This window comes from Calidris pugnax, unplaced genomic scaffold, assembly GCF_001431845.1.
Source record: "Calidris pugnax isolate Ruff unplaced genomic scaffold, ASM143184v1 scaffold187, whole genome shotgun sequence".
Lineage (NCBI taxonomy): Eukaryota > Metazoa > Chordata > Aves > Charadriiformes > Scolopacidae > Calidris > Calidris pugnax.
Genome location: NW_015090969.1, coordinates 835,781 through 853,224, shown reverse-complemented (window position 1 = coordinate 853,224; position 17,444 = coordinate 835,781). Strand labels below are relative to the sequence as shown.

Sequence of the window (17,444 nt, the reverse complement as noted above, 5' to 3'; positions counted from 1 at the left end):
GAAGCCACTGTAATTCAAAACGGAGGGGAGGCAAAAGCACCCAAGAACAGTCATAAATATGCAACACGCTACAACCTTAAGGAGGCTATTGGTTTTCCTAAGGAAAAACTCAGCTCTCTCCTGGTGCCATATGTACGACACCGTGGCGAGCAGGGGAGCAGCAAAAGAATAGGTACAAACCAATGGCAGGTACAAATATCATTTGCCTTTTGTTACACGCATAAGGAGCTATTTCTTAATCAAAGAAACCCTATGTTTACACAGTATATCAGTGCTCATAAAGAACATTTCACGACTGTAAGACCCAACTTGTGTATTTGTATAACTGGCAGCAAAATTAGATTTTAATCCATTAGAAATGCATCAACAAAATGATGTCCGTATATTGCAAATGCCAAAAATAGCTTGGGTTGACCTATTGTTGGTATCTCCAACCCCCATGTTGGAACATGGGGTTCTTTAAGGTCAAACACTGTATTCCTGATTTTCCCCACATATGTATTTCTTCCCATGCCAGCAGAGAAAGTGCACTAGAAAGCTTAAGTCCTCAGGTGTTATTTACTTTTAGCATGCTCACAAACAAAATATTTCCTTACGAATGATAGGGTTGCATATCTGTTAATATAAACATCATGACCCTTGAACAAACCTACCCGAATGATGAAGTTGAGATTCAAGCAGCTTGTAAGACCAGGAATCTCTGGCAGTGAAAAGATCACCTAAAAACTCATAGAAATTCCATCCAAAGGGCTTCTGGACAGGGGGTCCTGCAATCTGCTGTCACCCACACGTACTCAGTTCATTTAACAACTCACCAAGTATAACCACTTAATTCTACAGATCATATATTACCAGGAATACTTTTTCTTACCTGCTCTTGGCAAACATTGATTGTTTGTATGTATTGTGCTGAAAAAAACTTGACTGCCCTCAAATTTAGGAAGGCCTGAGCTCTGCTGTGTCTACACAAACACTAATAAATCTAAGCTCTCCTTCCAACCCACGGTTCAGAGGCCTCCATTTAATCCAGCACCAGCAATGAGACCAACTTCTTAGAGATGTCTGTCACTCACTGGAGACAAGAAAATCCACAGTGATAAAAGTAACAAAATTCACTGAAGAGTGAAAGGATTGCAAAAGCAAACAGTAAGACAGCTCTAGCCCCACTGAACTGCCTGCAGTAACAACAGGCGGGCAGAGTTTGGAATTTTTAATATAATCCCCACGTGTTAAAAGTTGTCTTATGTTTTTTGCAGATGCCTGTGGTATTTTGCTATGCTATCATACAAGTCAAGTATATTCTAAAAGCCTCGATACATATATCCTGGCGAAGGTAGGTGACTGCTCCCCTAGATCTCCACGATATCCCTTTTCCTAGAATTTTTTTCTTCAGGAAGACTCAGACTGTATGCCCACACAATGCCATTTCAGTCCTTGAACACTTCAATCTGTGGGATTTTGTAATTTTTTATTTTTTTTTAATACGATGGCTTGCAAACCACACTCCCTGGCTGCACATTAGCACTGCCCTGGCAGAGAAACGGGGTGGGCAGCTGGGGCAAACCGTAAAAGCCAGATTTGTTGCAGAAAGTCTGCCAAGACTTTAGTCATGTCTAAATTCTATTTGATTTAAAGTCACATTTTATCTTAATCCGTAACAAAAGTTTTACCGTTCTCAAGAGATTTTAGTCACTAGGTGAACTATATTATTACTTATGGTATTAAATAAGGTTGCTGACACAGTAGTAATCTTCATTTCTGTTCTTGAAGACTGGAGTTTTTTTCAGCCGCACTCAAACTTAATTGTCCCTAGTGTATTTGCCTTTGCAGATGGGAATTATTTTTACAGAGTTATGCACTAGCATGATTTTCATGACAAGTAATTGCAGAAATACTAGTTTGGACAATCTCTGGATACAAAACACTGTGCCTCTCTAAAGACAAACAGCTTACACCTAAGGCTAATAACGAAGACAATTATTTTCAGCTATTTGGGAGAGGGTCATTGCCAGACAAATTTACTTTTTATTAAGAATGTTCTTATCCTTAACTAAGCCTTTCAACTGGCTGACAGAAGAGCTAATTCCCATGCAATAAGCTTCAGCAGTGCCCAAGCCAGCCGCAGACACAGCTGCCCAGAGAGCCTGCTGAACACAGTATGGCCCTATTAGCATCCCTCTAACAAATAACATAAAAGGTCTACATCACTGTAATCAAATTATAACAACTTATATAGCGTTCAATAACAGTCTGAAAGCCTGTCTCTTTGTATAATAAAGAAAAAAAAAAAAAAGGAACAAAAATTCTCGGCTTCTGGAAGCCATACAGGTCACAAACACACATTTATTCCCCGCCCCCCACCAGTGATTTTAAAGAAGAAATCAGATACCTTTTAAAATACGCAATCAAAACAGAAAAACAACGGTTACATAAAAAAATTTGGCTTATTTGGGATTTACAGATAGAGAGTCTACTGAATGAGAATCCTTTTAGCGATTCCTTTCCAGCAGAACACTAGAGAGTGAAGCTCTAGTTATTTTCTAAATATCTAAAATACCTGCATGAAGCACATGTAGCTTTTGGAAGTCAATTTTGAAGGAAAGCTGGAGAAGAATGTACCTGGAATTCTATGAATGTACTCGCATTGCAGCATGGATAAAGAGCCAGCTTCCACGAGCAGCTCACAGAACCTCTTACCAGCAAGACACACAACAATTTCAAGACCTACATTCTTACACCCAGTGTTCATATTTGCTTGCAACAGTTATTTAAATTTCCACTGCATCAACAGACACTATTTCTTCGTATGCATTAGCCAACTCATGCATCATTTGATTAAAAGAAATTATTGCTGTAATAGATGCATGTTTTCCTCCAAGATTTAAAAAAACCCTTTATTTCTGTACATTACAGGACTGCAAAGTGATCTGTTCTCTACATGCCAAAAGTTATCAAGAAATGCTGAAGAGTTAGTCATCCACTACAAACAAACAAATTTTTGCTATTTAATTAGTTTCTAATGAGATAACACTTCAGGATATGAAATTATACAGTCAAATATACCCAAAACACTTCTAGATATTCTAACAACTTTTTTTGCCCTCATCTAGAATAAAAACTGGGGAGGCAGCAAAGGCAGAAGGAAGGGAGAAGAACAGGAAAATTAAGAGATCAGATAAAACATCAGGTATGGGAAATACCCAGTAATTTATCATTAAAAGATTTCCGTTTCCAAAGGAAGAAATGGAACAGAAATTAAATAAATCTCCTGACAACAAATACCTATGAAATACACTGGCCAAATACTCTATTCCCTTCTAATACTGGTCTGCTGAGAATAATAATTTATTACTACTAACAATTAGTCTTAATTGTTATCGCAGAAATAAGCAATGGAGCCAAAAGTTCCCACTGTGTCAAAAAGCTGGAAACAAATATTCCATCAAGCAATCGCACTGGCATCCATAAAGCCTTTCTTTTTTAAAGAAAAAAGAAAAAAAAAACCTAGTCATTCTGCACATAATTTATTTCATAAGGTCTTCAAATTCATGTATAGAAATTACACTAGGAAGCCAAACGACACACTATTAAGTAGTCATATAGCAATAAGTCATCAAGATTAATTAAAAGCTTGAACAATATGAAGAAAGTTCATCCTGAAACAGACGATCCAAGTTCTCTTCACTCTGCTGGCTTAGCCCTAGTCCTTCCTAGCAAAAGCTATTGAAAATTGTCTTGTTTAAGCATCACCATTTATCTGGGAGCCATTTCTCTTCCCATATTTTATCTATCAATAGTGCAACAACCATAAACAAAAGGATGTAAGAGAGGAAAGGTTGGTGGAAAGTAATACTCTTTATTATATTTAAAGACCTTGAGTATCTTAAATGTTTTTCAACCACATCAGTTGGTCAAAGAAGAATTATTAACCCTTTATATTTTATAGAAGCATCTGCCTGTGAACCAACAGGTTCAGGTTTTTAGGCACCAGCCTGAAAGCAAGACCAAGAAATAACTTTCACATGTTTACATGACTCTTCTAGTCCATGCCCGCTTTCATCAAAAAATAACTGCATATGAAATTCAAAGTTACTAAACACCAAGTAGACAAAAGTGGAGAATAATCTAAATTTCTCATGTGCTTTTCTCATTACATAGCTGATGGCTCAGGAGAGGAAATTGGACATTGCTACAGGGAGCTCTTCAGCCAATAATCAGATTTGGTTATTTGGATTTTGATAACGGCCAAATAACTGGAATTGCAGGAAAACTAGAGCAGACCTCAGGAGGTCCCTTTCAGCCTCCAATTCTGTGGATAAGAGTATTTTTCAGAACTGAAAGAGAAGTCAAAGAAGGGAATCAAGAACTACAAACAAGATATATGACGTATCTGTTCCCACAGTCACTCCAAAAAGGCAAAGAGTTTTAAAATACATAGTGTAAACCTCAGAAACGTGGGCAGAGGTGGAAAGGGGGGGCATCAATCCGGGAATGGTTCAGGGATCGAACATGACTACCCATGACTATCCCAAGAATGCACAGGGCTATGCAACCAGACCAGAACACCACTTAGTAAAATCACTCTGATCCAACCTAGCCAATTTTCTCTCTCAACAAGGTATCTAGAAATAGAGAGTAGCCACATCATATTAAAGCGCTAGCGAGAAACTACACGTGAACCACATATGACCACCCAGTAATTCAAGAAAAGTCAGTTTTTCAAACTCTGAAGAGCTATTGTCTGTCACAGCACAATAGGAAACCCAAATTATAGGTCTGACTATTTATAGAACGGCTAAATGGACACAATAGGCCAATTTATCCCTAACTGTATAGGTGCATTAAAAAATGTAATTATGCTTCACATGCAACAATATGACATAGAATTAATATTTACATCACATATTGAGACAGATCAATTTCCAAGTGCAATAATAAAATTATTATTATAGAGGAGAAATCAGTAACTGTGTAAAAAAAAAAACCAAAACACCACTCTCATATGTCACTTGTCCAAACCCAGGTGAAAACACTGGCAGTCAGAAGCTTACCTCCCGTTTCAAAAAATCTTACTATGTCAGGACTCAACCTAGTTCCCACCGAGAGGGATTGAGGATCCTGGGTCAGTCAAGTTAATGAGACATGGATGACTTCTTTGGCTGCTACTCACGGCACCAAGGCATCAGTAAGACTGTCAAGACACACTGATTTCATTCCAAGCACCAGCGCGGCTTGGAAAGAGAGCGACGGGGCAGCAGCGGTGCCAAAGCCTGAATGCGAATCCTGGGGAAGACATCTCAAAGAGGCATGGGGACAAAGAAAGGGAAAGCAGGAAGCTCAGTTTTTCATATCACCCACAACGACTGGTTTCTTCCCGCTATGTAAAAATGCAAAAAGATGATGGAATAATAGGAGAGGAAGCAGACCTTCCTGCTTTTCTTCAGCATTCAAAAGAGGATAAAGAAAACAGTTTCAAATGACAACACGCAGCCAGAGACAGGCTGGGAAGATGCATCTTAAGCAAGGCCTAAATTCCTGACAAAGCTGATCCTAACCCTGCAATCTGACTTTTGGCTACTCTCTCCTTCCACCTTCCAGTGCTGTCCATGCCAGAAAATTGTAGTTTTACATGTATGAGCTGCATCGTGTTACCTATAGGCTCAAAGACAAGCATGCAGTGCTTAAGAACACACTAGTTCACAGTGATTAATCCCAGGACAACACATCCAACAGTGCCTTAGAAAGCTAAGAAGGTATTCTTTATGCAATATTTTCCTGGCCCACATATAGCACGGACAAGGCCTATAGAAACATTTCTTTCACAGTCACCGCTAAGAAGGTATTCTTTATGCAATATTTTCCTGGCCCACATATAGCATGGACAAGGCCTATAGAAACATTTTTTCAGTGTCACACTGGCGCACGTTAAGGAGAGATAATAAGGAAGAGAGATATTTCATTTCCCGGTGCCATCAGTCTGACACACTGTCCCCCTCCCCACCACCTCAGCCTTCAAGCTGTATATTTCTTATAATCAAAGTAAGACTGAATTCTATTAATCTATTCACACAATAACCCCTGCCCTGCATGGAAACAAACCACTTGATGGAATGAAGTGGTTTTTTATAAGCCAAGTTTCAGCCACACCTATCATTTAAAATACATGAAAACCATTGCAAGTAAACTCCAAAAAATGATACTGCATTTCACTTGGCTTCAGCCACAAGAACTACAAGAGCTGCCTAAGAAAACTTTGATAGCAAAGTTAAAACTTCCCTGGAAATCCTGACGACCAAATGAAAACAGAAAACGTGCAGATACAAACCCTCCCTTACTTTTCCCACCCTGGAGTGAGCTGCCCCCCTCCCCAGCTCCCACCCCACTGGTGGGGCAGAGGGAGGACCCTGCTCCAGTCACTGCTCCTTTTCATCTTTACTGACCAAACTATTGCCCCACCTCATTAACCGCACTCATCCAAATCCCACTCTGAATAGGAATTTGCATATATACAAGCCTTTTGCAGCTCATTAATGTCATCTGAATGACTCTCACATGTTCATGAATTTATACTCTGCCTCCCTTTTTACATATATGGGCCAAAGGCATGGGGAGGGGGAAAAAAGGAAAGATTATTTAGGCTGTCATGAAAAAGCAAAGCATTTTCTGTGTTTCAGCCCAGCATTTCAGCATGAAGTGTCTTCACCCTTTTGCCTCCTCCTACACTCAACTAGATAATATATAGCTCCTACTTCCAGGTTAAGGACGTTGTAAGCATAGCACCACTTCATAACCTTGCTCAGCCTCTAGGTCAGAAGCAAAGGACAGTCCACAATTGAGGAAAAACAAAAAATTGAGGGATCAAGATGTCAGTCACACACAGGCCCAAGGAACGAGGGAGTCAACGCAGTTAATCAACTAATATTTGACTCAAGTCTTTTACTAAGATACCTGAACATACTCAGAAAAACAAAGGCACATTTTAAAAAACTTTTCTAGTTAACTCAACATAGGAAACAAGTTTCAACACATCTCTGCTTCCCCTTAACACAGCTTGGCACCACCTCAGAGTTCTACATATGTTTAAAAACAACAGAATAGTACAGGTCAAAGGAAACTATGAAAATCCAGTTGCGCACACAACCTGGGTATTCTTACAGCATTAATAATTTTTTTTTTTAAATAAAAAAGTCCATAGATCTTTGCTTGCTATTCAAAGTTCTTTTATTAACAATGTGTCCGAGTTGTTCCAGGACCAAACAATAGGGGAAGGTCATGCGTGGAGTTCTGCAAGGGCCTATGCTGGCACACATAGCTTAACCTATTCGTTAACGACCTAGAAAATGAAGTGATCAGTGGGGTGACAAAGTTGCTGAGATACGATGTGGTTGTAAGGACGAAGGCAACCTGAAGAATCACTGAACAACCTCAGTGACAGAACAATGCAATGTACATAAAGTGATGCCTACAGGGAAAAGCAGCCCAGGCAGACCTGGCTCTACCCATGAAATGATGGGCTCTGGGATGACCTTTCCCACATCAGAACAAGCTCCTGGGCCCAAGATAAACACACATATGAAAACATCCGCTCAGTAACAGTCAAACACACAAATCATCATTAGAAATCATTAAAAAAGGGATAGAGAGCAAAAGAGAAATCATTATATACACTGTATAAATCCCTGGTTTGGCCAGATCTCAAAGCGCGGATGGTTTTGGTGGTCTCATCTTTAAAAAGTAGATTAGAAGTGGAACGTTTTGCAGAAGGATGAGAGAAGTCCAGCATGTTTCTCCTAATTAAAAAATGGCAAAAGCTAAGATTTTTCAACCTAGAACGTGGGGACAGATATGATAGCAATCTATAAAACCACGAAGAGCACAAGGAGAGCTGACAGGGATCAGCTGCCCAGTCTCTTCTGTAACACAGTAGAGTCACCAGTGGCTGAAGCTGGCTGGAACCAGGCTCAGAACAAAATGAGAAGGGTCCTCGTGCAGCAAGCAGCCCACCACCAACAGAGATCCCTAGCAAAATGCTGTGAGCAAAAGAAGTTTGTATCGGTTCAAGAGGAATCTGACAGGCACTTGGAAAATAGATTTATTATGGCTTGTCCAGCTAGAAGTCCCATCGGGTTCAGAGAACTGAGCTGAAAATAGCAGGAAACCTGCAAAATATTGCAGGGAGGAGACAGTTATTTCTTATATTTTGTCCTGTTTTCACTTTTCTGTACACACTCACTTCTAGAAGCTGAAGGGGACAACAGCAGGACAGATGGACCCTTGGTCCAATCAGTACAGCTACTTTTACATTCTTAAGATTCAGTTTATAAATGCACGTTTATTTTTAGCCATTTCCTCAGAAACCCAGGCAACATTGTCAAGAACCTCTAATAAAAATATTACTGCTCAACTGAAAGAGTCAAATTTTAACACCAAAGAGGTAAAAGTGGAAATTAACTGAGTGAAAACCTGGGTGTACACCCTTTAGAAAAATATTATCTAAAATTCCTTGTAATTCAAACCGAGAACGGTTCTGACACTTGATTAAAAAAATCTGAAGCCCTGCCATCAAGCGGCCTCAGCAGATTCACTGATGAGATACTGCTAAATCAACACGGAACCTACGAAAAAGAACAGCTTTGTTTCTGTACCACTGCTGAAGTTCCTGCATTTTTCATTTTGGTGCACTATATTTATAGGTGCACCAACAACTCCATAGACAGCCCAGGTAAAGCTGTCTCTAACAGATTTTTCAATAAGCTGAAAATCTACACAAATACTTGGACTGTTTCAAAGACTCTTATTTTGCACCAGGGAAACAAGATACAACATCTGCACAAAAGTGAGATCATTTTGTCAAGGGAGTCTCAAGAAACAATATGAGGAATGAACGTATCACAAAACATTCTCATCCACACAACTTTTTACGACACACTCCTGCAGCTCAGATTACAGATTTTACCTGAACAAAACACATTATCCCTATTGTATTTGGCCTCTGCTTGTATCTGCTTTTTTAAAAAATAAATAACAGTGAGTGGCACTTATGCCAAATTGCCAAGCAAAACTATGTTCACTGTTATTTCCAACCTATATTCTATTTTGCATGCTAACTAATCACGTTTTCAGCTGAAAAGCTGAACAGAGGGGCCTTATTAAGTCCAGACTCTACTCTACGAAGAGGGCAGGAGGAACATCTTTCAGAAGACTTTAAATGAAGGTAAGCAAGAAGTTTCAGCTCTGAATGATTCTCAACCAACTCTTCTAATTTATGGGACAGTAAATTTCTTCATGGGGCTGGAGAGCAAAGATAAGATACCTCCTTACAGAGCAAACAAGCCAAGATGTTCTTCAAGAAGTAAGATACTTTCTCATGAGGAAGCTCTGACACCATCACATGCGAAACAATGTGGAGGAACCTTAATGGTCTGCTACACTGATCAGACCACAAATATGAGGAAGGACCAAGATTAGACTAGACCAATAAGGTCTCTCGCAGGGCTGCCAGTCATTCTGCAGAGATATTTAGAGCCAATTTTAACCCCAGAAGCAACTAGGGATAAAATATTTTGCTAAATTCTGCCTTTTGGCCGCCAATCTGCTCCCCTTTGTGAGCCTCAAGAACAGAGAAGCAGCATCAAGCAAACACACGGGCACGAGGGCCAAGGCTGAAATCTGATGGACCTAAGGCATCCCACTGCAAACCACCCCCCTGAAAATGTTGCAGATGACAGACCCTACAGCTACTCAGAAATTAACTGTAGAGTATGGAAAGGTAAAGCCATACTGCCTAGCAGCTTGAGTACACGTCCAGTGGAAGAACCACTGTAAATACAAACCCCTACAGCTTCAACATAAAATTCTAGTCTACCTAAAGGGCTCTGGAGTTTTATACTCTGTCATTTCTTTGGAAGAGAACTGGGTTTTTTCCTAGTATAAACCTAGTTTAGAAAACTAGGAGTCTAATCTCAGCTCTGCCCAAAGATTATGGCTTAACTCCTGTCCAATAAAAATTTCTGAGAACGTTTATCACATGTTTGCACACTGGAATGGCTGTGGCCACAAAAGATGCATCTTCAGGAAGTGAAGGCATTGCTGCAACCAAGCAGTAAGGAGACTGAGCTCAGACCTCCATCTGCTTTATAATCATGTATTTAATGGGAAGGGAGGAAAGAGTGGGAGAGCTTGGTATATCAATGTTCAAAATGGACAATAATCCTATGGAACCTCCTCGTGAAGAGATGCAGATGCCCCCCTACTGCCTGTCATAATCTCCGCTCGGAAGGTTCACTGCTTTTGAAATCTAATTTTTTGAAGCAACCTCCACCTTTTCCAATGAACAGTATCAGGAACTTTTGCACATTTCTGAGGATGTCAAGGATTCTGTTCAGGCTGGATGCAAAAAACACAAAACTTTTCACCATAAGAATACTTAAGCAGTAGAAGAGGTTGCGCACCTCCATCCTTGAAGGTTTTAAAGACCAGACTGAATAAAGTCCTGAGTAACCTGTTCTGACCTCACAGTTAATCCTGCCTTGAGCAGAAGGTTGGACTGGAGATTTCCCAAGGTCTCCTCCAACCAAAATTACAAAATAATCTGTGCTGAGGACCAAGGGAGCAACTAGAGTCAAACTGAAAATAACACCAAGAAAAGCTAACAGGAGAGACCTACTGAACTCTTGGTTTGAAGAATTTAGCTCAACAAGGGCTGGAAACTGGGGAAAAAAACACTTAGTATGTATTATAAATATGGAAGTCATAGGGAAGAAAACATCTACAGAGGGGATGCTTCATAGCTTAGTATTCTGAAAAAGCTGTTGGCTGTGCATCAGCCCCAGAGCAGAGACTGAAACTCTCCCTTTCTTACTCTCTCCTGCTGTTAGACGTACTTCTCGGGTGGAAATTAGCAACTGGAGCAACATCTACCCATGCAGTCCTGGCAGAAGCAGAGAGGAGGCAGAACATATTTATTAGCATGTACCCAGAAAACTGATTACCATTTCCTAAATAAAACAAGGCGAGTTCACTACAGAGCAATCGTCATGTACATAAAGTGAGTATTTCTGTCCTCCATTGTGAATAAACTTTAACATACCAACAAAGTCTTTGCTCTGCTGCGGAGCCTAGGACTCTATCCTTACCAAGCACTGGCTTTAAAAGGCTCCTTTTCCTTCTCCATTAATTATCATGTCACTTCCTATATAAATCTCTTGTATATCATCTCCTACAGACATAAAGGTCAAGCTTTGGTTGACCTTTGCTCTAACTGTATACTAGCTTTTCACTTCTTTGTTCCACGTGTTCTAGACAAGACTCATAATACCCACCTTCTGCTAATTCCTGCTCTTCCCCAGCCTTGGAATACAATGTTTGTTTACAGAGCACTCTGGTATCCCTCCAGTTTACACTAAGGGATGGAATATAACAGCAGAAACACAGCAGTACATCTATAGCCAGCCATAATCCCAACAGGAGAATAAGATTAAGCAAATTGCTGACAAACTCCTGGATCAATACAGCTGCAACAGACAGAGAAGTCTCAGCAAAAAACAATAAGAAAATAAATGACAATAGGAAGGTCTGTACCACAGCACACGGAGAACAATAATATAACGTTACCTGGTTTAATTTGGTTCTGGCTGCTATGGAAAATTTGGAAAATCAAAACAAGGCTAGATAAACTAACATCTCCCATCCTCAGCTCCACAGATTCTCACTTTCACAGGTTTATCATCTTTTACTTTTTGTGGTAGCTCCAAAGCTTCCAATTCACCTTGAAATAGCCACATTTTATGGCAGTGACTAGTTGTTCAAAATGGCTTTGACAGCGTTGAGTAAAATTACAGAAATAGGCACCCTTTTGTAAGTTACTGGAGCGCATTTCTTTTCCTCAACTCCCCCCTCCGCCCCCCCCTTAACTAGCAAAAGGATCTACTTTAAAGAAAGGCATTTATTTTCACAAACAGACTACCACTGAAGGTACTACATGCAATTTTTGCAACATAAAATCCAATCATCTTCATTTTAAAAAGCCCAAACCAACACTCCCAGCATTTATTGGTCTGCACAGAGCTGAAATAGTGACAGAGCAATGAGACAATCAATACTTGAGCTTGATCAAGAGGATTTCTAAATCCAGCTGGCCAAGCATGTGTCACAGCAGTCACCCAAACAATACATTTCCCCTTTTCTCCCCCCCTTAAGAACAGGACAAACATTTCTCTCTCTGTGATTCTTACAGGCACATTTGTGTGTTAACCAGAGATTAAGTTCCTACTTAGAGGGGACAGCACAAGCTGAGGCTGCTGCACTGCAAAAGACACACAAGGTATATCCTTGACAAGTTTTTAATTGTAGAAACCATGTTTGCATTCTTCACTGAAATCATGGCTTTCAGAAGGCTTTTACTACTCTTTATGGAGGAGGACAAAGCAGAGTCTTCATTAGAAGGGCACCTGTAACATCCTTCATCAAAGCAAAAGTTTTTCAAGTGGAAGCAGAGCAGCAAAAGTAAACAGAGGATTTTTTTTCCCCTCTGTTGCATTTCTGAGGCAAGGTTTGTAGGTAGAATTCTTTCCTTGGGGAGCCAAAGGGCCAAACACCAGTATCGCCATGTAAGAGAAAAGTTACACAAGATTCAATCCATTTCCCAGCCACAAGTCTTCTGGGACACTGGGTGATACCAAGGCCCCACAAAGTAACCCTTTTGAAATTTTATTCACAGCAAAAAAAAAAGGTACTATAACTTCAAATTGAAGAGTTTCAGCAGATACCAATGAACCCCACGTTTGATGGAGTCCATCGGCAAACTAACCCAGGGGTTCAGCCCCAAACCTGCCCATAAGCTTTGCCACAACCAAGGAGGACTGCGAGGGATGCTTCAGAGAAACGCAGGAACGCAGCGCTCAGAGAATCAGAGAGGGCTGGGGGTATCTCAGAACAATGACAGGGAGCTCTGAAGTCTCAAGTGTTTGGAAGTTCTGCTTTGTTTTTCATTATAATGGCCCTAAAGAGAAAAACGATCAGATGTTGACTTCTGCGAGAAGGGATTACAGGAACTAAAACCCACCCTGGCAAACACATTAGTGACGGGTCTGCACTTATCTTTGTGCTCTGTATGAATGGAGGTCAGAACATAAACCATACCAGTCATCTACATCCCTATAAATAACATCAGTATCTGAACATATCTTAACTGTCTGCACCCTGCTTCATTAGATGCTTTTAAATATTTGTCTTCTGTGTCTGATCCATAAACATTCTTATCAATGGCCAAGCAGTCCTGAGCTCTTCCCCTCCCTGGGGTAACACGTTTCCCTTATTCTCACAGAATAAACCTGAGAAGCATCTTCTACCTGTTTCTTAGCTTCTAAGCCTTTCAACTGTAATTTCTAAATAGCTTTATATCCAAAAGAGAAATAAAGTGTAAATCCATTAAAAATAACTACTATAAATTACTGGTTCTTACACCTTTCCTCCTTCTCTCAAGCTGCAATGAGTAAGAATTTCACCCCCAGCGGCCTACAGATATGTCCAGGATGGTCCCTAATATTCCTGAGAGGTTTATGCCAGAAGTGTGCTGACACTGTAGTTACTTGTACACAATCTGCAATCTGGTTTTTACTGGCAATAAAGATGTGTTACGGATTGGGGCTTTGACAGTTGAGCAGTGATGCACAGGTACCAGTTTTATTCATCTGATAGCTGCAATTCCAGTGTTGAGAACCAAAAGCTTAAAAATAAAAAGAAACCCTACACCAAAATATAGTTAAAAATACAATTATACTGACATACACAAAATTACAGGCATGAAAATAACGTAATCCATGGACTCAGATAACAATGAAAAGTGGATTATATTGACTTTAATCACAGAAACACGCAACCCCAGCAACTTATAAAAGGATTAAGCAAAAATAGCTCATAATACAGAAGAGTAAAATTCTAATTGAACGCTGAAATAGGTAGCTTATGCTTATTAGCATTGACGATGCAATATAACACAACGGTATTTCCATACCAGAGATCCATTTGTCACTATTACCACTACCACCTGGAAGCTGTGCTACTTGCCTCCCCTCCCGCCCCCTCAAAAAAATGCTTCACTCTATTTAGGGGAGGAGGTATTTCCCAACTGAATATTTTTAAATGGTTTGTTTTCATCACCATTGTGTGGAAATACTATTATGAATTTTCATTCAAACTCTTGGTTCACTTTTTTTTTTTAAAGTATAAATTGTGTCTAACAAGAAACACACCAGGGATCTCTTCAATCCCCAAAGGCACTTTCTTAAAAGGAGAGAGAACAAAGGAGAAAACCTCCCAGCATGTGCTTTCCAAACCAGCTTCTTAGGACAGTATCAAGAATGACAATACTAGAACATAAGCTTTTCTTTTTCATTCTTTGATCCATGTATAATTGAATTGATTATTGCAAACTGTGTAATGATTTCCAAAAGACTTGAGTAGAAGGCAAAGATCACAACAACCTAATAACCAATTTAAAGAGATGTAAGAAATATTGAAGGAAAGATTTAATCACTCAAGTATACTCCTTCCAATTAGAAAGAGCTTTAAATAGCTTACCTTGAGATAAATTAGAGTCTGTATGCAATTATACAGGAATAGTAATTAAGATCAGGAAAATTCACATATGCCTCAGCCTATAGAGCCAGGGAGGTAATCCACGGAAGAACAGACTTTTCAGTTACCTTGTTTCATCAACAGAAATGAAAACACACTGGTTCAATTTCTCCAAACCTTCAAGAATAGCAGAGAATTCAGTAACCTTATGAGTCTGGGATCTGCAAAGTATGTTTGATCTTATCTGACTTTTCCCCCCCCCGCCCCCGAACAGGACAAACATTCTCAAATGGGGCAAGAGACTGTAATGCTTTGGCTCGTGGTAAGAAAAAACATTACAGGAAATGCTATTTCATGATTTAGAACTGCATGAAAAATTACGGCAAGTAAGAAAATGACCACTGTTTTTCTGGAGGAAGCAAGATCTTTAATTTTGCTTTGTGTGTTTGGCAATACCCCTCATCACATCACATTCCTCAATTTACACGTATGTACATTACCCACATGGACCCCCGTGGTTCTTTACACAGGACAGCAAGAAAGTTTTAGAAACTTGACTAAGTTTTTCTGACAAACTTTATCTGGCAAGACAAATGAGTTACTGCACAACCATCACATTTGATTTTAGTTTTTAAAGGTCACTCATTCTGAAATCAATGCCATTTGCTAATTGATCAGAGGAGAAACGTGAAAAGACTTTACCTAAGAAAATTAAAATAACGAAAGGAATTCACTGCTCATTCTTCAAATAGCAGTCTCTTAATCGCAAACCCTCCCTTAGTTACGGCTCCTTTCAACTCTCAAAAAAAGAAAGAATTTAAAAGCACGTTTTCTAGGGATGTGCTCCTGCTTAAAAATACCCACTGCACCCAAGTACGATAGAAGAGCTTTCCATTACCCACGTTTTTCCAAGGAGCACTCACCTCATCTAGTACCGAATAACCAAGCTGCGTTTCTTTGGAAAAAACGGTATGTGACAGCTACAACTCTAAACAGAAATTTTATGCCCGTTTGTCTTCCCTCTCCTTCCTGACAGAGGAGCCACACCCACACACCTCTTTTTCTTTGTACAGTCTAAAAAAATAAAAGTATTGAAGTCTTCAAAATAACTATTTTTTTTCCTTATGTAAACTGCCAAGCCCCCATAGCTATCAAAAAAACAAAAAGACCAAAATGACCGACTTCACAGAATGCAGCACTATCGTCCTACAGTCCCAGCATGCAAGTACCACTACAGATCCTGAGCAACAAAGTGAAATTGAAAATAAACTCGTCAGCTTGACATTTACCCTTCAGATCCCTGAGGCAGCAACAGTACTTAAAAAAAAAAAAAAAAAAAAATCATAATTTCTCTCTCCTGGTTCCCAAGAAGCAGGTTTCAGAAAGAGATTGATAAAGAAGTCCAGGATGACAAGCAAACACAAACACACTTCTACGAAAGCTCCACCTGTAAAGCTGCAGAGAAAGGGAAAAGCTGGGCCTGGAGGTGAGGCTGGCGCAGACCCAGGGAGCTCCAACACGTGTGTCCATACCCAGACCCCGTGGGCTCAGTCCTGGACCCCAGGCTTCAGGTTTCAAAGCTCCTAAGATCAATAAACTGTCGATTTTCATAATAAAATCACGCCTTTCAGCACTGTCCTTCACCACCATCTTGACACACATCAGGAAAAAAACACCCTTTATTCCCTAGCTCTTGCCTATTTTCACTCCATTTCGGTCTGTCTTGTTTATAAAAGCATCACATAAACTCAAACCAGCTACCGCGCACCAAAAACTCTTTAAAAGTCAATTACCAAAACACACAACTCCGCTTGCCACAGTAAGATTAACAAAAGTTCAACACCGGAATCACATCTTGACCCTTTATCTCATTATGTAGGAAGCACAATTTAAAAAAAAAAAAAAAAAAGCTTGGGGGCAACTAAGCTCAAGCAATAAACTCTGCAAGATACCCACCCCAAAAAAAAACCCAAAGAACGGCAGAGGATTTAAAGGAGGATCTGTTTGTCCTGACCTGGCAGACACAGACCCCAAAGAGTTGGAACACGCACACAAGATTTTCTATTTCTTTACATCCTGACAGCTCTTTAAGCATCTAAAAGCGAAAGCACAAGAAACCTTTGATACACAGAAAACCAAGACCTTCCGAAACTCTAGAGAAAGACAAAATATTTTCCTAGACATACTTTACATATTCCACAGTTTATGTTACGCATTTAATAAGCTTCTGATTTGCGTCTTTCGCTGTATTAACTTTAAAGCAGGAGCCCTCCTGGTGAATAACGACCCCGGGACAACTGCAGTGCAATTCTCAAACTTTTAAACACTCTGTCGGGCGTGCGAGGCAGAGTTCTCCCACACACACACCTTGTCAAAGCGATGGGAAAGATTTTTTGGGTCTTTTGGGTTGGATTTTTAAATTTTTTTCTTTTTTTTTTTTGAGGGGGGGGAAGCACAACGTGGATTCCCCAACACCCACTATTCCACCACGACTAGTCCTCAAAATACCTGACTCCGGTACGCGGTGCGAACTCTCCTCCACCTCCCAGCGGGGTCCCCTCTAAGCACCCCCGCAGCCCGGCGGGACACCCCCGGCTCGGCTTTACCCCCTCGGGGAGCCCTAACCCCGCTCCAGGCTGCTCCGCAGCACCCGGGTTCGGCGCGTTTCGCGGGATGACAGGGACAACCGCGACCTTAACGTCGCCGAACTCCTCCGCATCTGTCTGTGACGTCCTTTATTTACCGGGGAGGCAAACGGGGCCCCCCCGCCGGTGTGTGTCCCCCCCCTCACAACACACACCCCCGTCCGCCGGGCGGGGAGGGCGCTCGTTAGGAGCCGGCCGCCTGTCAACGGCGGGCAGAGCCGT

General features: G+C 40.5%; 1 protein-coding gene across 1 annotated transcript in view; it reads right to left on the bottom strand.

Annotated features, from left to right (window-relative positions):
- The window catches only part of PIAS1 (protein inhibitor of activated STAT 1), a 57,435-nt gene that overhangs the window by 39,626 nt on the left and 365 nt on the right, over positions 1 to 17,444 (bottom strand). The window lies entirely within an intron of this gene.